Below are 23,557 nucleotides of genomic sequence, written 5' to 3' on the forward strand. Positions count from 1 at the left end.
TGACAAGAAACTGATCCAAGGCCAAAGACTAAAACAAACCTCAATCGTGGTGATATGCGCACAACAGACAGGAGCTCTGACTCAGAAACTACTGGAACCAAAAAGGGCCTGAGCCCATCATGTATCCCAATACCCCTGCAGTCCACAGAGGAAGAACCGTTAGAAGGGAAGTGGCTATGGGTTAGGTCCCAATCACCAGGGAAGGAGCTGTGTTAGCACTGAAGTTTCCTGACTTCCAGACCAATGATCCTGCCCCTAGACCAGGCAGGCTGGCACCTCCCAAGGAAGGGGAAGCTTATAGTCCTTTCCCATCATTCAAAGCTGCCAAAATCTACTTTTACTTCTCTTTCTTTTATTCCTCCCAAATAAAATTAAGGGGGGAAAAAAAGGAATTAAACACTAGGTCTCATCAGGTTGGTGACATTTTCAATGAGCCAAAAGGAGGGGAGACAAAAATCTGAAGCTAACCCAGAAGTACTCACTGATCTCACTAGCCAAGCTCAAGAAACTTCACAGATGTGACTTCACCCCTGGATTACACTCCTATATTTAGTTTATACCTAATATGGATATTTAAAGTCCTAAACTGATAGGCATTTCCTCTATCCAAAAAAAGAAACTGCTTGGCTCTCTGTCAACAATAAAAGGATTAAGCTTGAGCTCCTCAGAAGAACACCCTGCAGAGAAGAGATTGCCAATAATAAACAGGCAGCTCCCTCAGACAGCAAGACCCCCACAACTCCAAGTCAGAAAGACATACCCTCATCGCCAAATGAAAATCTCACACTCAAGGCAGAGGCCACTAGCCAGTCTCTTTATAAGTTCTTAAAAGCCTTTTCAAAACCTAATTAACCAGGCCTTGGGAACACACAGGCAAAGTAATGGAATTTTCCAGTTGGCTTCTTTAGCCACCAAAGAAGAACCCAACTCATAGCAGCCCCCTCACCAGCCTAAGCCAGCCAAACGCTTTTAACACTCTACTGACGTGTTCATGAGGCGCCTGGTGTTTTGCTCCTGTTTTTATCCTTCCCCAAAGTCTTCCTCTGATGCTACATTGTAGTTCGGCCAATCAGACACAAGTTCCAGCGGTTCTAGCCAAGCTGGAAGAACTCTGACCATAGATCTAACAAAGAAAATGCATGTGTTAGCATTAGTGGTCCATCAGCTTTGTTCAGAAAGCCTCTTCCCTGGACTGGCCACAGGAACTCTAAAGAAAACTGACCAACACTACTGAGCTTTATATCAGCGAAAGAAGTACTTCTACCAACAAAATCACAAAGCCTCAAAGCATGATTAGCAATGATCTAAAAAGGGAAATAAAATTAAAAGAGCATTAGTGAAGTAAAAATTCAAGATTTAAACAAATATTTAGAGAAAGACAATATACACACACAATAATAATAATAAAAGGGAAAAAACAACCTGGTCTAGCCTTTGACTGGATAAACAATCAATTAATTATCAAGCACTGACCAAGAGCTTACTATGTGCCAGAAACGTGCTATCTGCTGGAGATACAAGGACAAGAACAAAGAAGATGATGCTTTCAGGAACCAATACAAATTCCATAAACGTGTAAATAAAGACTCATCTGAGGATGAAGAGTAGTACAAAAATCATTTGGAGGATCAGGAAAGGCTGCCAAGTCTTCAGCTAGAGAGTCCCAGAGTAGAGAGAAGGATGAAGGGCATTCCAAGGATGGAGCAGAGTAAGATGGAACCTTGCATGCTAGAAACAACTAGTGCAGACCGTTTGAGTGTGCTGCAGAGTATATTCTAAGAAAGCAGAGGAAATCAGGCTGGAAATATCTGTGTGAGCTAGTCTTATAGGAGTTTAAATGTCAGGGAGCCACTGAAGATCTGTGAGAGAGGTAATGCTGACCAAGCGTGATCAGACTTTGTTTTAGTAATATACTGATGATAGATGTGAAGAAGGTGGATTAGAGAAGGGAAAGCTTGGAAGCGAGGATACCACTTAGCAACTATTACAGTAGGGAGGGAAGAGTGATGAGAACCAGCAGGGTAATAACTGTACTGATGGAGAGAATGGGATCAGTCCAAGAGATCTGGGGGAGGAAGAATTCGAAAGACTTGGCAACTGACTATAAGTAGAAAGAGAAGGATGATAATCAGGCTATAAACTAAAGTGACTGGAAATATGGGAGGGATTTTGACAGAAATAGAGAAATTTAGGATAGGGAGAGGCCAAAGGGAAATGTGATTATTTCTGTCCTGTCAAGTGCTAATGAAACATCTAGGCAGAGATATCCAGCAGGCCAGTGGTGATATGGGAATAGAGTCAAAGGGAAAGAGAAAAGCTGGAAATAAGAGATCTGGGAGATATCTACGCCCAGATTACTAACCCAAAAGGCACTAAGATCATTCCCCCCAAGGGGATTAATCTTGAATATAATATTCAAAAAAAAATGAACCTTGTGTTTTATACACAGCATCTACCAGAAGCCCAACCAAGAATAACTTAGCCCACAAACCAGAGACAAATCTTACAAGCGGAAAAATGGATTTTCAGTGGAATAGAGGACTTGCAAATATTTCTGATAAAGTAAGGAAATGAGCATTTAAATTTAATAAGCACTAGGCATTGTTAGGTACTTTACAATAGTATCTCATTTGATATTCACAACAATACTGGAAAATATTCCCAATTCATATTTGGATATTATCTCCATTTTACAGTTTAGTGACTTGTTCAGGGTCACATAGGCTAGAAAGTTTTCTGAGGCTTCATTTGAACTCAGATCTGCACAACTCTTGGGCCCAGCATTCTATCCACTGCACCAACTAACTAGAGAAACCTAGAAAGCTGCAAGGAGTCAGAAGGGAATGAGATCAAAACATAAGTAAATATCAGTCTTGACAAGGAAAAGATCCTCTTCCAGAGAGACTGGAGCCAAGGAGAGGGCAAATAGACAATGATAAAAAGGAACTTTCAGGTGTGAATGAGATAATAAAACCTTTTCTCCTAAAGACTCAGAGTGGAAAGTCTGAGAAGAGTGAAAGGTCTCATTCACCACTTCAAAGTTGGCGAGAAAAAAATCTGTAAGAGACAAACTCATGTCCACAGAGTGACCAGGATTCAGTTACATAGTGAACAAAACAAGAGAAGGTGGATGGTGGGGAGGAAACCAGGCTTAGGGGTTGGCAAGATGGACCGCTTAGGGACTGCAGAGGGCAGAGAGAGGGGTAAAGCTGAACTAACTGGTCAAGACTCTAAGGAAGGAAAGTAAGAGAAGAAGCGGGATGAAGGCCAAAAAGAACATAGTGGGAGGAAGGACTGGAGGCCATGAGGACAGTAAAAGGGAGTTTTAAAAGAAAGGAGACAGGAAGAAATTGAAAGACACAAGATTTTGATCCAAGAGAAGAATTGCTATGTTATGCTATGCTATATGCTATGATAGTAAGAATGAGCGTGACTGTTCCCACTTACCACAAACAAAGCACCCTGTGAGTTCTAGAAAAAAGAATCCTGGCTAAGAGAATCTGACCTCACCCTAACATATGATGATATTAAGAAGGAAGGAGAATTTTAAATGTCTGGAGCACCATAGGAAAAAAGCATTAAATAAATCTAAATTATCACAATGCAACTCAATATATCCAATGGTTTTTTACCATGAGGACTATCGCCACCATGTGTCATATGGCATGACACATGATATCACTGATATGATGATCATGATATCACGTTTATTTGGCATGTTACCAAAATATTCTCAATAGTTGATCTCACTTGGACCCACTAAGAACAACTCTGAAAGGTAAAGTGAGGCTGAGGTTCACAGAACTTCACTAATAAGGTACCTGAAGCTCCTACAGGGGACTCATAAATTAGAGCATGAGAATTCAAACCCATCTCCTGGCTCCAAAGTCCCAGCCTCCAGAATGGCCCCTCTGAGGGAGGATTTGTTAGAGCACCCAGGTAAGGGATGCTGAGCTTGGACTATGACAACCCAGGTGGAGTCGCAGATTTAACTTCCCCTCCCCAAACCTCAGTGTCTTCCTGTGTAAAATGTCCTGATTACCTTGGAAGGGAGACAGAAATGCTCTCTTTGGAGCTCTCAAGTTCAATAGAAATGTGAGCTGTTATTCCTCCAAAGTGCTACAAGCAAGCCACCAGACAAGCCTGAACACGCCAGGGTTCGTTCTTTCCTCCTTTCATTAGAAAACTGCTTCCAGAGCCAATTAAACTGCTTACTAACAGTTGGGGTTTTCATCTCTTGCTCCAAGGTCTAAAGAAACCATCCTTCAGCTGATCTAGGAGGCAGAGGCTGCAAACTCCAACCTAACTTGCTTTCCTAAGCAATCTAATAAACACCGGATGGGTCAGAGTTTACAAACCACATGTCAGCAATACCTGCAAGACTAAACCATGAATTTAGCTGTGCTGAGCCTTCAAATCTGTTCCAATCCTGAGTGGAAGCTCCTTACTCATTTCCAGTTGCAGCCCAAAAGAACTCACAGAGCTGTGATACTGCCACAAAAATATCCTCTCTGGGAAATTTTCTCCCTAGTCATCCCACATGCAAAGTACAGACTAGTCAACTCCAAGATAACCTTTGTTTCACTCAGGCCCCTCTCCTGTAGCTTCACGAATCACTGTATAGCATCAGATCCAGTCTGCCAGAGAAATGAGCAATCAGAAAGTCTGTATAATAATTTTCAGTTTATTGATTCCCCACAGGGATCGCAAATGTTACTTCACATCAGAAGTATCTAGCTCTATTTCCCAACTCTATACCCACCTGGAGAGAACACCAAGCAGGTGTTCAAACTCTAAAAACACCAGGAGTTTCTTTGCTTCTAAAGTCTTTGGTTTTTCTCCAATTTTCTCAACATTCACCTGCCCATTATCTGATGACCCTGATGACCACATCTGACGATAGTGATCACAACTTCTGAAAATGTTCTCCTTTACACATCCCTTCTCTTGCTTTCTAGCTCAACTTTCCCACCACTGTCCAGACCACACAACTATCACAAAAGTCTAACTAATCACCCTGTCCTCCAGGCTCTCCCTCACATCAATGCAGGTGACATTACACCACAGATTTCTGTTCCTTATCCTTATTTCTTAATAATAGTAATTTCTTAAGTGCATATTAGATCACAGATCATATCGTACTTTTACTCAAAAAAAGTAAAGTGGCTCCATAGTCCAACCCCCTTGGCTGCCATCTCTGGCCTTCTACAATCCAGTGGCCCCTGACTCGTAGGGTCCCTCGCCCCCGTGGCTCCCCTCCCCACTCTACCCCATGCTTCCTGCTCCAGCTGGACCCAAGCACTTACTGTTTACTACGCTCTGTGCTTTCCTGCCGCCAAACCTTTGCTTAGGCCATTTAGCTACGACTACAATGCCCACCTTCCATGAGCAAACTGCACTCACTCTACAAGGCCCAATCAGAAGCACTGACCCCCTTGGTCAAAGCAATCTTTTTGCTAGAACTCACAGGGAGCTTTGTTTCTGGTAAGCAGGAACAGCCACGCTCACTCTCACTACAGAACAAGCCAGAAACCTCCGAACTGGAAGGCACTGGGAGTTCCCTGAGTTTATATAGGTCTGGCTACAAGCATGTCATATGACATTATACCATAGCCAACATCACACGCATGTGGACACATGTGCTCTATGTTATATACACACACAATGTGTCTCAGGAGGAATCACCCCCCCCTCACCAGGCCCAACAGTCCTGTCCCAGCCTCCCCAAAGCCATCCCATTCAGCTCTGGATCAGCTCTCATTGTCCCAAAGGGCTGAGCTCAAATCTGCTGCAGAGACAGTTCCCCCCTGTCCGTTTTAGCCTCTGGGGCCAGAGAGAAGGAGTTTAAGGGAAGACCTCTACTGCCCATAACTCTTCCCAAGCCGGGAGACAGCACTCCTGCCTTCTGGCCAAGGCTCCTCCTAGCATAGTGTAGTGGCTGGACATTCCCACGCACTCCAGCAGGTCCTCTCCAGAATTCTCCTGATCCCAGCCACCCTTTGCTAAAACTGCTAGTCTATAAACTGTGCTTCCAGAGAGGTCTGACCAGAATCATCACCTCCCTCATCGCACATGCATTAATACAAGGAAAGATGGAGCTGACTCTGGGCTCTCTGGCCTTGGAGCAAAGGGAGGAGAGAACAGGACACAAGCGAGCAGCTGGGTGGTTTGCTTTCTGTCCACCCATATGCCTTCACCTCAAAAGTTGGAGGATAATCTGGACAAGTAGAAAAGGAAATGTTCCCTTCCCTCCCCCCATCACCCTTTGGGTTAGAATCAAAGCCATTAATACAAACACTCATCCATCAACTAAACTGTACAAATCACTATGCAATTCCTGCTCAACTGTTTGCTTTGGCATCCAATACAAAACAAAGTTAATGAGCACATTCAAGCAGTAAATCTCAAACGATCATAAGATTTCCCCCAACTCCCATTGGAATGACACCATTAAAGAAACTGTCTGCTCTAACCCCACTGTCTCACTCTAGTGGGAAATGCAGTGAAAATGTCCAAGTTTAAAGGAAATCCACCCATTCAGGATAAGCAGGTAGCTGGAGAAAAAACTTCCCCTTCTTAACTCCATCTGAAGTTCAATGAAAACCAGACCGAGTCCAAGCAGGCTCACACCCTTTGGGTTCAAGATTGATTCTGATCTGGGCCAGCCCTAGCACACCACTGACTGCCTAGAGGGCCTGCAAGCCAAACAGCGAAATGCTCCCAAATGCTCCTGGGCAAAGTAGCCAACCTCAGAATAAGAGGTCTGCAAACAAGCCTTGATTCTGTTGGCAGCTATAAGCCCTGCTTTCTGTGGTCCTTTGGCCCCTGGCAGAGCTTTGGCAACTCCTTTTGCCCTCCTGAGCTCTCCTCACCAGCCTCAGCCACTGCCGGGCGTTCTGCTATCTCCGAGGGTCGGAGCAGCTTTGGTACCTTGTCCCTGGTGTCTACCAATGATGTGGGGGAGCTGGATGAACTGCTGTCACCTTCTGTTCCCCACCCTGCTTCCCTCTTCAGTCCATGCCTTTTGGGGTTTAAGGGGTAGGCAGAGTTCCCCAAGAATCCAAATCAAGTGATCTCCAAGGTCTCTTCCAGCTCTATCCCTACAGCAGTTATCAGTATCCCTTAGGAAACTTTTGGAGCAGGATTATAACTGTCATTTCTCCAGGGCTTTCAAAGCAAGTCTTGGGGCTTCCCACTTATGTTATCTTGAGTCAGTCACTCCATTTCTGTGAGGAGATGGGGGAAGGATTAGACTAGAAGAAAGACAGTCAGTTGTTTCTGCCACAAAAATCCAACTTTGACTTTGGGTCTTCCTAAAATTTAAATTGATGACTTATATGTGAATCTGAAAGTATTACACAGTTACTATGATGATGGTGATAACTCCCAGTGCAAAAGGAATCTGCCAAATCAATCAATACCTACAGCAAGATAAGGTTGAGATGGGTTCATGATTTAGACATAAAAGGTGATACTATGAACAAATTAGGAGAACAGGAAATAGTCTACCTCTCAGATCTATGGGAAAGGAAGGAATCTATGGCCAAAGAAGAACCAGAGTACATTATGGTATGCAAAATGAATAATTTTGATTATATTAAGTTAAAAAGTTTTGCACAAACAAAACTGATGCAGTCAATATTAGAAGGGAAGCAGAAAACTGGGGAAAAATGTTTACATCCAGGGGGTCTGATAAAGGCCTCCATTTCTAAAATATATAGAAAATTGACTCAAAATTATAAGAATACAAGCCATTTCCCAACTGATAAATGATAAAAGGATATGAACAATTTTCAGACAAAGAAATTGAAGCCATTTCTTATTACATGAAGAAATGTTCTAAATCACTTTTGACTAAAGAAATGTAAATTAAGCCAACTCTGAGGTACCATTTCATACCTCTCAGACTGGTTAAGATGATAAGAAAAGATAATGATAAATGCTGAAGGGGACATGGGAAAACTGGGATAGTAATACATTGTTGGAGCTGTGAATTAATCCAACCATTCTGCAGAACAATTTGGAACTATGCCCAAAAGACTATCAACTACACATAATCTTTAATCCAGTAGTGTTTCTACTGGATCTGTATCCTAAAGAGATCAAAAAAAAAACCAATTGATAAAACCTCCCTTCTATTCTGTCCTCTACCTCCCTTAGCTAGTAACATATAATTGTGATATTGTAGACTTAATGTTGAATGGAAAAGAAGGGAAATTGTGGCCTAATGAATCTACTGTTTTTGTAGCATTTATCAGAGATAATATTCTGGCCTGGTGGTATTTGATTTAAAATCTTAAGAGCTATCACTACTTCAGAGATAGAACTCATTTATTAATTTGGTCTAATTGCTCTTGAAAGCATGGCCTAATTACCTCTTCCACTTATGATGCTGCTGGAGGTAGGGCTCTTTTCAGGCCCCTTGTGCTTTCTCCTGAGGTTGGTGCCAGGTCCTGCTCTGGAAGATAAGCTTATCGTGGGTGAATGGCATGACACAGCCTTTTCTCTGGGAGGGCTCCTAGTCTTAGGATAACCTTCTAAGAACAACGTCTTTCTATATCTCAGAAATGACACTTGATCATGACTTAAATAAATCTGTTTGACATGTTATATGTTGGCTTACTTGCTGGCACCTTGGCAGACTCCTTTTTTTATACTAGCTTTTTATTTTTCAATATACATGCAAAGATAGTTTTCAATATTTACCTTTGCAAAACCATGTTCCATGTTTTTCTTCTTCCCTTCCTCTCTCTACCCTCCCCTAGACAGCAAGTAATCCAATATAGGTTAAACATGTGCAATTCTTCTCAATTTCCACATTTATTATGCTGAACAAGAAAAATCCAATACATGAGACTTACATGAACTGATGCTGAGCGAAATAAGCAGAACCAGGAAATCATTATATACCTCAACAACGATACTGTATGAGGATGTATTCTGAAGGAAGTGGATTTCTTCAACAAAGACAAGATCTAACTTAGTTTCAATTGATCAAGGATGGACAGAAGCAGCTACACCCAAAGAAAGAACACTAGGAAATGAATGTAAACTGCTTGCATTTTTGTTCTTCCCAAGTTATTTTTACCTTCTAAATCCAATTCTCCCTGAGCAAGAAGAAAACTGGTTCTGTACACATATATTGTATCCAAGATCTACTGTAATCTATTTAACATGTATAGGACTGCTTGCCAGCTTGGGAAGAGGGTGGAGGGAGGGAGGGGGAAAATCTGAACAGAAGTGAGTTGCAAGGGATAATAATGTTGTAAAAAATTACCCTGGCATGGGTTCTGTCAATAAAAAGTTATTTAAAAAAAAAAAAAGAAAAATCCAATACAATACAAAGATTGAGGACCAAACACTCCCTATTTCACCTGAGAGTAAACAAGAGAAGAAATGGGATTTCACTTTAGAGGGGAAAAAAATTAAGTCTGACCAAAGAGAATGAGCCTTCCCAGCTTTTAGGTCAAGGAAACTTCTGAAAAGGTAAATAAGGCAGGTTAGTATCATATCAAGAGCACCACAAGGTGCTAAGGAGGCCTTAGATTTCATCAAAAGTTTCTGCTTCTAACTGATACAATCTAGAAGTCAGGAAAAACTACAATCTAGAAGTCAGGAAAAACTAAGAACAATCCAGAATGAAGGAAAGAAATAATCCTGTATGCTATCCAGTTCAAGTAGTTAGGACAAATGATGTCAGCAAGGTGGAGCATGTCTACATGAGGGCAACCAGGAAGGAAAGAGGACTGGAGAAGAACCTTCAAAGTATCAACGGAAGGAAGTGGCATTATTCAGGATTAATGGAGGTGGGGGGAAGAGAATGAGAGCTGTAATCCAGTATTTGAAGAGCTGGCCTGTGGAAGAGGAGGGATGTACTCTGTTCTCCTTAGCCCCAGAAACAACAGAACCTGCAGAGAAAAATTAAGAGAATTTGGGCTCAGAAAAAAAGCCTTCTAGCTGTTAGAAATAGGCTCCATACTGGGCTTCTCCTCACTTCCCCACCTTGGGGGCCCCAACCCCCTTTGCAGACTCAGTTCAGATGCCAGCGTTGACAGAGGTCTTTCTTTATCACTACTAGCTGCCATTCCTTTCCACCAAAAAAATTACTGTGTATTTTATGCATATGAGAGGAGGGCAGAATGGAACAGGTTCAAGTCCTGGCTCATACACACACTAGGGCCGTAAGCAGCTGAGCCTCTCAGTGCCCAGACCACTCTAAAAACACCAGTAACAGAAAACAAGATTCTGGGCTTCCCTCGGAGGGAGGTGGGGAGTCTGCGAGATGGGCACCCGGCTCCTCTCCCAGAGATCACAAAGCATTAGCTTTCACAACCCTTGTTCGACTTATTTTATGGGGGGAAGTGGCTAGCAGGGACAGTCCCTCACTGAAAGCTCCCTACTGGGAGGAAATCAACAACAGATTCAAGTCCAGACTTTCAAATCAGGGCACAGAATCCCCAGTCAAGTCATTCCCCTCCTCAGGACCCCAGGCAACTTCCCTAAAGCTAGACATGGCAAAGAAAGCATGGAGTCTCCTCATTGGAAGGCTCCAGCTGGATCCATCTCCTCTCCCTGCTCCCCCTAAAATCAAACAAAATAAAGTAGAGTAGGATTGTAAAGATAGTGGGCCACCTCGGCCGACATCCCTGAGCAGCCCAGAAGCCGCTCAGACAGATTCACTTCAGAGAGGACACCTGCTGAGACCCAGCAGGGACAGCCCTCAATACCAGATTGGAGAACGCAGAGGCGACCCCGACTGACTTCCAAAGGCTAGGTTAACCCTCGAGGTCAACCTCGGTTGACCCCGAGCTCTGGTCAACCCTCCCAAGAGGAAAGGGCCCCAGTGTCTGCCCAGACACTACCCATCATCTGAGCTCATGACAGAGAAGTTCATCAACAAGCATTTATTAATCATCTAATAACAGCTGAGCTGAGCCCTGGGAGCACACACACACACAGGACAAAAACAGCTTCTAACTTCAAAGCCTTGACACTATAAGGGCAGAAACCCTGGAAACAATTAGGCCATCCAAGATACTGATGGGAAGTGGAAGGAGATCTGCCACAGAAGGCAGAATGTGAGCTGAGCCAAAAGGCCACTACCAGGAAATTTGTTTTTGCTTTTTAACATGGCAGTCTATGAAACTGATGCTGGTAGACTAAACTGAGTTTAAATAAAAATCAGGGTCTTGAACTTGGTTCGGCACCACTGAAGTAGAAATGTTTTCAACTGTCAAATGATGGGGTTGGACTCAATGGCCTCTGAAGTCTCTTCCAGCTTGAAATCTGTGATCCTGTGAAGCCAGACATTTATAGTTGGTATATCCGTACCATGCCATTAAGCTGTCTTTTTTTTTTTTGCTTTTAGGACATTATGTGCTTTGTTTCTCATGGAGTGAAATTATGCTGCCCAAAGAAAGAAGGACCTTAACTAAAAAGTGATCCTGAACTGCTTTAACTCTTTCTCCTGGGATAATAAAAAAGATGTCAATCATCTTCCAGGCTGGTATTTCCATTTTCATAGCCAATTAAACATGAGAAAAGCAAGGTGTTTTAATTCAGCTGGAAAAGAACAAAGGATTTCAGACAAAAGCTGGAGGGCCATTTGTCAGGACAATGCTGAACTCCTGTCCAGGCTGCCCGAGATGGCCTAGGAAGTCCCTTCCAACTCATAGAGTCAGTCTGTGGCCACATACCTAAAACTCAGAATATAAGTTTGAATGCTAATTCCAACTCATCCATTTCCATTAAAATTCTTCGTGGAATAATCAGTTCATTGGATAAAAAAGGAAAATGAATAATGTTGCTTGAGAAATGAGCCTTTTCCTCTCCTCATCTAGCCCCAAATTTCTGTTCACTGGATGAACTCTCAGGTGTCTAAATAATTCGAGAAGCATTTGTTAAGTACTGACAGTGTTTCAGGTCTCAGGGTGATCCCTGGGCTTGCTGATTCTGTACAGTTGTTCACTTTAAATTCAAATACTTATTAATCACCCACTATACTCACAGACTGATGAAACAAAAATGGAAATGACAGTCTTAGTCCTTCTTTAAGGAGCTCACAGCACAGTAAAAGAGAACTAAAACATGCTAACAATTAGACAACTACCATAAAAGAAAGACACAAAATGACGGTTTGAGGAGAACCTGGGAAAGTGTGAAACAAAGAGGCTGGATTGACACCTCCAGCTCTCCTTGAATCTTAACCACAAGGCCCATGTTGCATGTTGCCAGATTTCACAAAACATGTCAATTTGTCCCTTTCTTGAAAAGATCAAATTGGGTCAATGGCCTTTCTGGCTTGTTAGAACATCCAACCCAGAAAATATCAGAGTTTGCTTCACAAAATCCAAACTAGCGGGGGAGGAAAGAAGAAAGAGCTCGTTTCCTGAGCAGGCCACCTGCCATAACTAACCAAGCTCTTCCCTCCTCTCAGGTGGTGGCTGCTATTCTCTCTTCACTCCCACTCAGAGAAGACTTCCAATATTTTGAGTAAACTTTCAGTTAATGCTACATATCTGTGCCCAGGTTAGAAAGCAGAGAGGAACATGACATTACTTTTCCAGGGAAAGCCATATCTGATGAGCCAATATGAAACTCAGTAATTAAAAGGTAAGTTAGGCCAACTGCCAAGAGTTAGCAGGTGGGAGCAGAGATAACAGGCTTCTGATGCATTCTGGCTGCATCCTGGGGAGGTCATTTAACCTATTAGAAGTCCTCGGGCAATCCTGAGCCTATCAGGTGTGAATGACATGCCAGAGAAGAATCCCCTACACCACTAAAATCAGAGTGAGGCCAAAAGAAAGATTTTAAAATTCAGTCTTCCCATAATTAAACTGGGGGAAAGAAATCAAGGTTTGTTTGCCATCGTAGACTCATCTACCAGTACAGCCAACAATGCTGGGCATCCCTTCTGTATTTCTGGCCCCACTAACATAGAATCATCTGTCATCAGAAGGAAAAGGGATCACAGGGATAACTATGTTATTCAAGGGCCTCATTTGGGCACAAGGAAACTGAAGCCCAGGAATTAGGGAGTAGTAGAAGAAAGCACACTGACTTCTTAGAGTCAGTGACTTGGACTGCAAGCTCAGCTGTTACTTTCTGTCACCTTGGCTCAGTCACTTCACATCACTACATCTGTTTCCTAACCTGTAAAATAAAGGAATTAGCTGAGATTAATGGATCCTTTTCTCCCTCCTCCTGCTGCTAACTAGTAGCCAGAACTCACACCCAGGTCTCTGGACTTCTAGGCCAACTCTTTCTCCTTTGGTTAACATGGGAGGCAAATAAAAATTACAATATTAAGACTCTATTTTCTAATACAATCTGAACCAAACATATACTAAGCACCTGGCATTGTCAATTTGGGCTTTGAAAATATAAAGATTAAAAAAAATTAGTTCCTGATCTCAAGGAGTAAACTCCTATACTAGCAAAAATCCATATTAATCTCTCTCCTGACCCTTCCTCCCATCCTACCCCAGTTCGGCCCCCATTTCCCTGACCCCATGACACTAGGAAATCACTGAAACTCTCTAAGCCTAAAGCTTTTCATCTATAAAATACCAGGGTTTGACTAAACTACCTTTTATACTCCTTCTTACCCTAAGTCTACAATCCTCCAATAGATGCCATTTAAAAAGACTGCATTCCTTCAGCATCCCTCCAATCATTAGATTTCACATTCACTGTTCAGACTCCTTCTCCCTTCCCTCCTTCCCATTTCCTCTACACCCCAGTGACAGATGGCCCACACAACTGCATTTCTGGGTCAGTTTCACAAAATCGGGGCATCGAAGGGACCTCAAAGGCCCCTCAAAGTACAAATCACAGCTGGGTAAGAACCTTCCAAAAAGCCTGCCTCCACACAGAGCCCTCCAAGGAGGAAGAGGTCATAAGAAGGCTTTGGGTGGCCTTTGGGGCTGGCTAAGCCCTTGACATAGCCTCTTTGATTTTCACACTGTACAATCTTTAGATGAGGAGACTGAGGCCTTTGCCCAGTCCCACAGCCATTGCAAGCCCAAGGCAAGGGTCAGACTGGGAAAGCCTTCTTCCTCACAGGTGTGCTGTGGGACAAAAAAAAGTATGCATCATTACCTCTCATAAAGCTTCCCTGAGAAAGTACCTCCACATGATCAGTGCTGGGCCCTTTCACAAGGGCCACTTAGTCTACCCACTTCTGTCCTCTAAGGCTTCGAAGGCACTTGAATCTCTCCCTGTGAATAAGTCTAACTTGATTACAGAGTACTGACCTTTAGGCCAATACTATCAGGAGGAGGAGGAGAAGGAGTGGCAAGGGAACAGCTCACCCCAGGTTTGTTATATATGAATGTGCTCTCTCTGTTTCTAAGTGACTGAAATGGAGCCATTTGCAAGCCCCTCTGAGGAGGGCCAAGAAGGCAGCTTGGAAGCCTCGGGAATACACTGGAGATGAAGATGCTGAGGAGAGGAGAGGCCCCAGGGGCCACTCTCCAGCTTCCTCAGGGCAGCTGGACAGCATCATGGCCTGGCCTGAGCCCCTCCAGCTTCCCAGTTGCCTCCCTTCTCAGTAGCATTCTTCATTGTCATTAGCAGTACTCTCACAAGGCTGCAATTAGATACACCAGAAGAGAAAAGGGAGATGAAGGAAGAGCAGAAAGAGGACTTAAATAGGGCTAATTGTCATTTCATCACCAGAGTTTGGGGCCAAGAGGGGCCTGAGGCCAATTAGAGCTAATTTTCAGATTAGAAAATGAAGACAAGGTAAAAAGTTAGATTTAGGAGTCAGACTAAGTAGACATCTCCAGACCCCATTTGGGGTTTTCTTGGCAGAGATACTGGATTAGTTGGGTATTTCCTTTTCCAGCTCATTTTACAGATGAGGAACCTGAGGCAAACAGGGTGACATGATTGCCCAGGGGCACACAATTAGGAAGTATCTGAGCCCATATTTGAACTCAGGATGATGGGTCTCCCTATGCTCTATCCATTGTAACACCTACTTAAATACATAGAGGTGGTATAGCTAGAAACAGAGGCAGTCATGACCTGGCTGCTATTTTCCATCAGCTATTTCCATGCTTTGCAAGGCTGCTTAGTGGTTCAGTTCTAAAACTGCCAAACCCATCCGGACTCTCCTCCTACTTGGAAGAAATTTTTATTCATGCCTTAATCACTTCCTGTCCTGCCTAATGCAATTCCCTTTTATGGTCTTTCTAAGTCCCTCTTGCACAGCTCCAACAGCACAGGAAGTGGGCAAGTCAGGCATCACCCTCAGCACACTTAGATCCAGGTTTTCCTCTTACTTCTCCTTTTACTAGAAATGTTCAATAGAATGGGGGATAGGGGCACTGGGGGTGGGTTGCGAATTTCTCGCTTATTTTGCCTCCAAGACTCAGAACGAACTCACCACTTATAAGCAAGTCACTGTCATCGCTCTGAGTCTCAGTTTCCTCATCTGTAAAGTGAGAGCAACAGACCTCTAAAGGTCAGTCCAGCTCTAATGGTGAAATTCTGCAACACTGTGAATTGATAATTGATTGTAAACTGAATAAGAAACAGCTGGCTTCTTCTCCTCTGGGTTCTCTCACCTTTAAAAACCAAACCTAAACCTTAGCTCCATCAAAAAAAAACCACTGGGAAGTCTCCAAGGATAGTCCAAGCAAAAGGAAAAAAGGTCAAGATGTTCACCATTCCAACTGGGGAGCAAGGAGCACAAAAGCTTAGAAGCCTGAATGAAAGTTCAGTAACAATCTCAAGAAGCTCAGTTACAATCTGACCAACTCTCCAGACTCAAAGTATCATTCTCTTGCCACTAGCCCAGGTGTTTTCTGTTCAGTTACTTCACTCAGGAGGCTTCTATCCCCTCATCATGGAGACAGGAGGTGGCCTGCTCCAACCTTAACTAGGCCATTTGTTTTATCTCAGTTGCTCCTGACCAGGACAACCTAGGGAAAGGGATTCAGAAAGAAGCTGCATCCCAAGATGGGATGCAGTGCTGGGGCTGCTCTGAGAGAGGTTTTTCCAAGTCTGATGGTATCACTTTATAAATAGCCGTCTCAATGGCACCACAATCTTGAATCATTCCCATGCTCAGCCTTCTTCCTTCCAAGCTATCCTGCAACAGTTTCCTGCCTCTGTATGATGTCAAGAGTCAGCCCCCTTGCCATTCTCTGCTTTTCCTCTTTCTGTTGAATGGTTTGCCTCCTCCTCTGTACTCAGTTCAATTTATTTCAAACATTTATTAAGCACATACACTACATGAAATGCAGGCCACACACTGACTGCATAAAGATAAAAAAGCAAAGTCTGTAACCTCAGGGAGTTTGCATTTTACTGGTGGAGGGAAATCATACAGATTCAGAGAAGTAAAAATGGAAAAGGAGAATGCAGAATCCCCTGATTTGGGGGGAAGGCTCCCCACAGGGGAAGGCCTCTCAGCTGAGCCTTAAATGAGTCAGGTTTTTGAAAAGTAGGGAGGAGAATGCATTCTAGACATGGGGTGAAGAGGAATGGCTGAAAGAGAATGAGGAGTTTGGGGGACAGCAGTTAGGCTAACTGGGCTGGAATGCAGTGTATGCAGGGGAAATATGAAATACATTTGGAAAAGTATGTTGGAAGCAGATCTGAAGAGCTTTAAATACCAAGCTGAGGAGTCTGTCTTTTCCTAGACACCATGGGGCAGGGAAGTGATAGGAAAGTTCTTCTGATGGCAGTGTGAAGATAAACTGAAGAGCAAAGAGACAACTGATTATTGCAATAATCCCAGCAAGAAGGAATGAGTGCCTGAACTGGGCTGTATCCAGATGTTACTAAGGCAGAAGTGCCAAGGAAGGAAAATTTAAAAGTACTTCCAAGCCTTCAATCTTGGGGCTATAATTGAAAAGGAGGTTTCTGGTGGCAGACCCTAAGGATCAAGGAATGGCCCTATGGTTTTTATCAATGATCAGAATAGATCCAAACAGATTGCATTTCAAATCAGCAAATGACACAAAACTGAAGACACTAGCAATTACAGCTAGAATCCAAAAAAAAAATCAGGCTTAACTGATTAGAATGAAAATCAACAGAAACAGAGATAAATGTGAAATCCAACACTCAGGTTCAAGAACTCAGTTTCACAAGTAAAAGATGAGAGGACCTGATCAGATAGCAGTTAATCTGTAGATAAAGGGCTGGGGATCTTAGTGGACTGAAAGCTTCAGGCATCAACCAAGTGCTCAGGCAACCCAAAAAGCCAGCATGACCTTGAGGTGCAAAAGATACGTGGCCTCCAGACAAAACCCGCCTCATTCTGAGACCCTGAGCTGGAGGACCTGGGTCAGCGGTGGGCCACATGTTTGGGGAAGAACACTGATAAAGTGAAGAATGTTCACAGCAGGGGCAGCCAGGAAGGTGAAGGGCCTTGAGTGTATGCAGGCCTGCAGAATTCCATGAGCCTGGCAAGCCCAGAGGTCAAGCCCATTGACTTGCATGTCTCCAGAACTTACTGCCCATGTAGCTTTAACTCCCCTGCAGAGTACAAATTACCCAGTGACAGGAAGGCCTGCTTCTCCCGGGACGTGCAGAATGCTCCAGACACAGCGATCCCATAATGAATGAGGGCTCTGCTGACGGAGTGCAGGAATTGGGCCTGTTCTCTTTGGCCTCTCATACAGTAACTGGATGTAGTAACAGCCATACTATACAAGATCAACTATAAAAGACTTTGCTGCTCTGACAAAGACAACACACAGGAACTGATGCAAAGTGAAAACGGGCAGAACCAGGGAAACATTGTATATAGTACATTGTATACTATATAACCATCAACTGTAAAAGACTTGGCTACTCTGATGAAGGCGCTGATCCAACACAATTCCAAAGGACCCAAGGTAAAAAACATTCTCCACTTCCGGAGAGTCAACTGATGAACTCTAAATACAGACTGAAGCATACTTTTTTTAAACTTCATTTTTCTTTTTCTTTTTTTTTTTTTATGTTTTCTTTTGCAATGTAGCTAATATTGGAAATATGTTCTAGAAGGGAAAGAGGATGGAAAGAATTTGGAACTCAAATTTTTAAAAAATGAGTGTTAATTTTTTGCATCTAACTGGGAAATATTTAATAAAATAAAAAATATACTTTCAAAATGTCTGACATACATAATAGGCATTTTAAATCCTTTTTCATTCATTTATTCATTAATTAAAAAAAAAAAAGGGTTGGAATTAGAAACAGAGGTTTAAAAGAGGCACAGAATCCAAATGTCTCTTCTTGATGCTGATTTCCTGCATGATCTTTCACCTTACTTATCTGGGTCTACTCCTCCATAATAAATGAGGGAATGGTATCGAGTGGCCTTTGAAGCCCCTTCCAGCTCTGAGCTTCCTGATTCTAACATGATGCCTGGCACTTCCTTTCAATGTGTTTCAATTTCTGTATCTATAAAAATAAGGAACTTGGTCTAAATGAGCTCTGAAGTCTTCTAATCTACTTTGTAATACTAAAATAGATGGCATTTATCTAGCAGTTACAGAACTGCCTTGATGACTCCCCAATAAATTACAAGTTGGGCAGGGCAGTTATTATTATTCTTTATTTTATAAAAAGGCCTTAGAAAAATATCTTGACCAACCTCATGAATAACAAAGAGCTAGGACTAAAACCTATATTTTCTGTCTATTCAGGTTATTCAAACATCTTTAATCTTTCCTCCAAAAAAAAAGTTTTAAATCTATTTCATCTAGATTAGATGCTTTAAGTAGCAATAATAATATTCTGTTACAAATTCAGAGTAAAACAAGTTAACAGCAATCTCCTTCCACCCTCACTGTTTTTAAAAAAATATTTTATAACTCTTGTTATATAAGAAAGGATGAGCAGACTGATTTCAGAAAAACCTGGAAAGACTTACATGAACTGATGCTGAGTGAAGTGGAAGAACCAGAACACTGTATACAGTAACAGCAAGATTATGTGATGATTAACTTTGATAATCTTAGTTCTTTCTCCAATAGACTTGGGATGGAAAATACCATTCGCTTTCAGAGAGAGAAATAAGGAGATTGAATATGGACTGAAGGCTCACCTTTTTTGATTTGCTTTTTGTTTCTTGTAGGTTTTTTCCTTTTGTTAATGGATTTTTCTTTCACAACATGACTAATGTGGAAATATGTTAAAAATGACTGTATGTGTATGACCTATATTAGATTGCTTGCTGTCTTGGAGAGGAGGAAGGTAAGAAGAAGTTAGGAAGAGAGAAAAAAATTTGGAACTCAAAATCTTAGAAAAATTAATGTTGAGATGAAATTAGATGATTCAAATGAATATAGCACCAGTCCAGAAGTCAGCAGGACTTGAGTTCAAATCCAGTCTCAGATGCTTAATACTTACTTACTAGCTATGTGACCCTAGGCAAATCATTTAACCCCAACTATCACACACACACACACACACACACACACACAAGAATGTTGAAAATTGCCTTTACATGTAATTGAAAAAATAAAAATACTATTGAGAAAAGATTAATATTCTACTTACTTGAATAGTTCTACTACCACCACTTCACATATTTTCCACATGGGTTTTAAAAAAAGAATCTGGGGGGAAAAAAAGTAATAACCTGTTCCTTCTGGTTTTTGAACTGCTCCTGTTGGCTGTCAACACAGATACTTGCCTAAAATGTTCTCTGTCCATCTCCACCTCCCTTCCTTCAAGGTTTCTACAAAAATTCTCCCCAGTCCTCCTTCATCTCAGCATTCCCCTCAGTGATAATCCTGCAGCTAGCTGGCACACATATATTGTAGACAAAGTTGTTTGCATATAATCTCATGCATTTGAATGTGAACTTCTTGAAGACAGGCACTATCTTTTACCTTTCTTTGTTAGCTTAAAGAGTGGAAAAGAACCAGACACACAGGAAATGCAAGTTAACTAACAAAATTATGAAGGTTGATTGGCCTGTAGCAAGGTAATTCAAGTATGATCAAATTAGTCTCTCAACTCTATCCGTCTATCTTTCCCTTTTGATTTAAATTACACATAAATTCAATGAAAATTGCCAAATTTAAAACAAGGCTTCTGGAACTCAAGAAGAGTAAAAGTTTAGAACCTATCCCTGCCCTCCAAACATTCCCTTCTCTCCTAATTTCAGATCCTTTTGAAGGGAAGACCTGCCACCCCAAATACCTCCAAGACCATGGAATGACCTCAGAGCTGCTTAACCGGCTGGTCCTTCTCTGAATCTCTAAAAGAAAATCTTCCATTTAAGGTTCTTTTAGATCACCTGCAAAATAGCACCTTCTCTCCCAAGTCAACCCCTCCCTGGTTTCACTCAGAAAACTCCTGAAACAGAGAAATATGAATTCAAAATTTCAAATTTTGCTGTCATTGAAGTGATGATGGCCATCTTCTATAAGTTCTCTCTAGCTATTTTCTCATAACACTTGGGTTGAACTTACCTATCATGTAATATCATATATTAAGGTAAGCTGTGCTCATGTCTACGCCTCAGGAGGGCAGTTATCTAAGTGTTACATTTGCCTTCTAAGATGGCCCAAAGCACAGCTTGATATACAATTGATTGTCATTAATAAAAGTTTGCTGGATGAGTGAATGTAGAATTAATTGCTGTTAACATCTAAAAATCTCTGTTCTTTAACAAACCAGGTTAAAAATTTTCAAATATTTTAAAAAGGCTGACCACAGACCTTGACATTTATAAAATTTCTCTCCCTCCTTCATTTTAGAGTACAAACATCAAGATATGAGAGACAGAGAATGAGAATGAATAGTTATTTTGGTAGTCTAGAAACTGCAAAATATTGTGAAGCGACAAGGAAGAAAAGAATAGTAGTATAAAACCCCCATCCACAGTGGCTATGGATGTTTTTGTCATCACAATTTCTCTACTAAAACAAAAGAAAACACACAATTGGTCCTGTGACAGCAACACATGGTACAGTGGCCAAAATGTTGAATCATGCAAATAGTCAATGTTTGAGAAAGAAGAAAACCAGATGGTCAAAGAATTAACTAGGAAAGTTCTATTATTTTTTCCAGAGACTAGGGAATCATTTTTATAGTAATTTTTCAAAGTTATGTTTTAATCCCAGCCAGCCAAATTAGTTAATAGGATGGTACAGAAGCTACCAATTTTTTTTTTCTAATACTATGACTCACAACATATTTATATAGAACTTTAGGATCAACAAAACTCTGAACATATTTTATCGCATTTGAGGTTTGAAGCAGCACTTATCCCCAACTGACAGATAAGAAGTCAAATGACTTAGCTCAGTCAGGCAACTATAAAGTATCAAGAATAGATTAGAATTCAGTTTTAACTCTGAAAATCTTTCCACTAGATTGTCATTTCCTAAAATGTTTTGTTCTCAAAAAACATTTCTCTTCTCCTAAGTGCCTTGTCTAGATGTTACTGACTCTGTGCCTTTCTTAAGCTCCTCCTGATTCCATGACCAAAGGAACTGTCGATAAATAGCTTCAGTGACTTCCCACAAATGGAGGAAGAAGCTCAGAGTGGGTTAAAGACCATAGGAAATCCTCTAATCAGAGGAAAAAGGAAACAAGCTAGGGAAGAAATCTACACAGAAGGGTTCTTGGAAGAACAGAGAGAAGGAGAGAAAGAAGGAAACAACCAGACAATGTGCCAAGCGCTTTACAGAGATCTCATCTGAACTGAACACAACTACCCTGGGAGGTAGGTGCTGTTATTAGTCCCCTCTCAAAGCTGAGCAAACTGAGGCAATGAGTACAATGACTTGCCTGTGATTACACAGCTCTAGGTGTCTGAGGCTGGACTTGAACTGTCTTTCTGACTGCAGGAGAGTGGGAGAAGCCCAGCTAGGGAGAGGTTAGGGAACAGTTTCACCACAGAAGCTTCCCACATCTCCACAAGACACTCCCAACAGAATCACCCTTAAAGACTTCTAGTTTTCAGGAAGAGTCTTACCCACCCACAAACCTCCCTCAGCACCTTGTCATAGTGGAAAGAGCTTAGAATTCGGTGCCACAAGACCAGAGTTTAAATCTCACCTTCACCGATTGATCGGGTTACCTCGGGGAGTCATTGCTATCTCTGAGGTCGCTTGGTGAAAAGGCACAAAATGGGGGAGGAGGGAAGGGGAATGGTCGCCTCATAGCCTTGAATAAGAATGGCTCGTTCCAGCTCCCTCTAGCCCCTCCAGATTTAAGGTCTGTCATTCTGTCAAATTCTCACCTCCAAGTTCTGCGGTTCTAAGGCCTCAATCCTGCAGCCCTCCCGGGTTCCAATGGGCCTCGCTCCTCTCACCTCCAGAGTCTCGGTCCTCCTCCACAAGGCCCTCTCTCCCTGCCCCACGGTTCAAGGGTCCTCCCGGTCTCCCTCCTCCCACGCTCCAAGGGTCCTCCCGGTCTCCCTCCTCCCACGCTCCAAGAGTCCTCCCGGTCTCCCTCCTCCCACAGCCTCTAACAGTCCTCCGCAGGTCTCCCTCTCCACGCTCACAAGGTCCTCGCAGTCTCCCCGTCCCGACAGCTCCTAAGGGTCAATGGCCCGGTCTCCTCCTCCCGCTCCAGGGCCTCCCGTCATGCCCCTCAGGCGCCCCCACCTTGACGAGCTGACAGGCTCCTCTGCACCCTCCTTAACAAAGGTTCCCTGGCCCGGGTCCCGGACAAGACTCTTTAAAGGCAATGGGCCGGTCCCGCCGCGCGCCCCGTCCCTCCCGTCGGCCCCCAGGCGCCCCTCACCTTGACGAAGAGCTCGATAACAGGCTCTTTGTCCTCCTGCGCTGGCCTCAGGCCTGGATCCGGGCTGGCGGCCCTCCGCCCAGCCCCGGGCTCGACTCTCCGCCTCCCGGCGCGTGCCAACAGGAGCCCGCCTCCGCGAGGGCGTGCCGGCGTTGGTGCTCTCTCTTAACGGCCGGCAGGGGCGGGGTCAGGGCGCCTCGTGCCGCCCGCCCCTCCGCCTATCCCCACGCCGAGCTTGCCCCGAGCCCCGCCCCCTCCTTGGGATTCCTCCCACGGCCTCCGCCCCGCCCACATCCCTCTCCATGCCCCGCCCCGCCCCTCGTCCCCTGCCCTCGGCTCCTTTCTGCTCCAATTGCCCCCCACCTCCCCCTCTTCACTCCCTTCCCTTCTCAGCCTCCATTCCCTTTGCTCTTCCTCCTCCCCGATGTTATCTCCTTTCCCCCTCTACCCACTTCCTTTATTCTCTTTTCCTCGACCTTTAATAATAAGCATTTATTAAGAGCTTACTATGTGCCATGCATTGTGCTGAATACAATACAGCCAAAAGAAAAGCAGGATCTGCCTGCTCGCTCGCTCGCGCTCTCTCTCTCTCTCTCTCTCTCTCCTCTTCTCTTCTCTCTTTCTTTTCTCTCTCTTTCTCTTTTCTCTCTCTCTCTTTGTCTCTCTCTCTCTCTCTTCTCTTCTCTTTCTTTTCTCTCTCTTTTCTTTCTTTTCTCTCTCTTTGTCTCTCTCTCTATGTCTCTGTCTTTCTCCCTTCCTTTCTCTCTCTCTCTTCTCTTTCTTTTCTCTCTTTCTCTTTTCTCTCTCTCTCTCTTTGTCTCTCCTCTCTCTCTCTCTTTCTCTCTCT

General features: G+C 43.1%; 1 protein-coding gene across 1 annotated transcript in view; it reads right to left on the reverse strand.

The window, feature by feature from the left end:
* CLIC4 (chloride intracellular channel 4) overlaps positions 1–22,751 on the reverse strand; it is a 71,495-nt gene extending 48,744 nt beyond the window's left edge. Inside the window, exon 1 of the mRNA XM_031962571.1 lies at positions 22,711–22,751. The gene's annotated coding sequence lies outside the window, so the exon portion shown is untranslated. The remainder of the gene's footprint in view (positions 1–22,710) is intronic.
* Positions 22,752–23,557: the final 806 nt, after the last annotated feature.

The sequence above is a fragment of the Sarcophilus harrisii genome, chromosome 3 (assembly GCF_902635505.1).
Source record: "Sarcophilus harrisii chromosome 3, mSarHar1.11, whole genome shotgun sequence".
In the NCBI taxonomy this organism is placed as follows: Eukaryota; Metazoa; Chordata; class Mammalia; order Dasyuromorphia; family Dasyuridae; genus Sarcophilus; species Sarcophilus harrisii.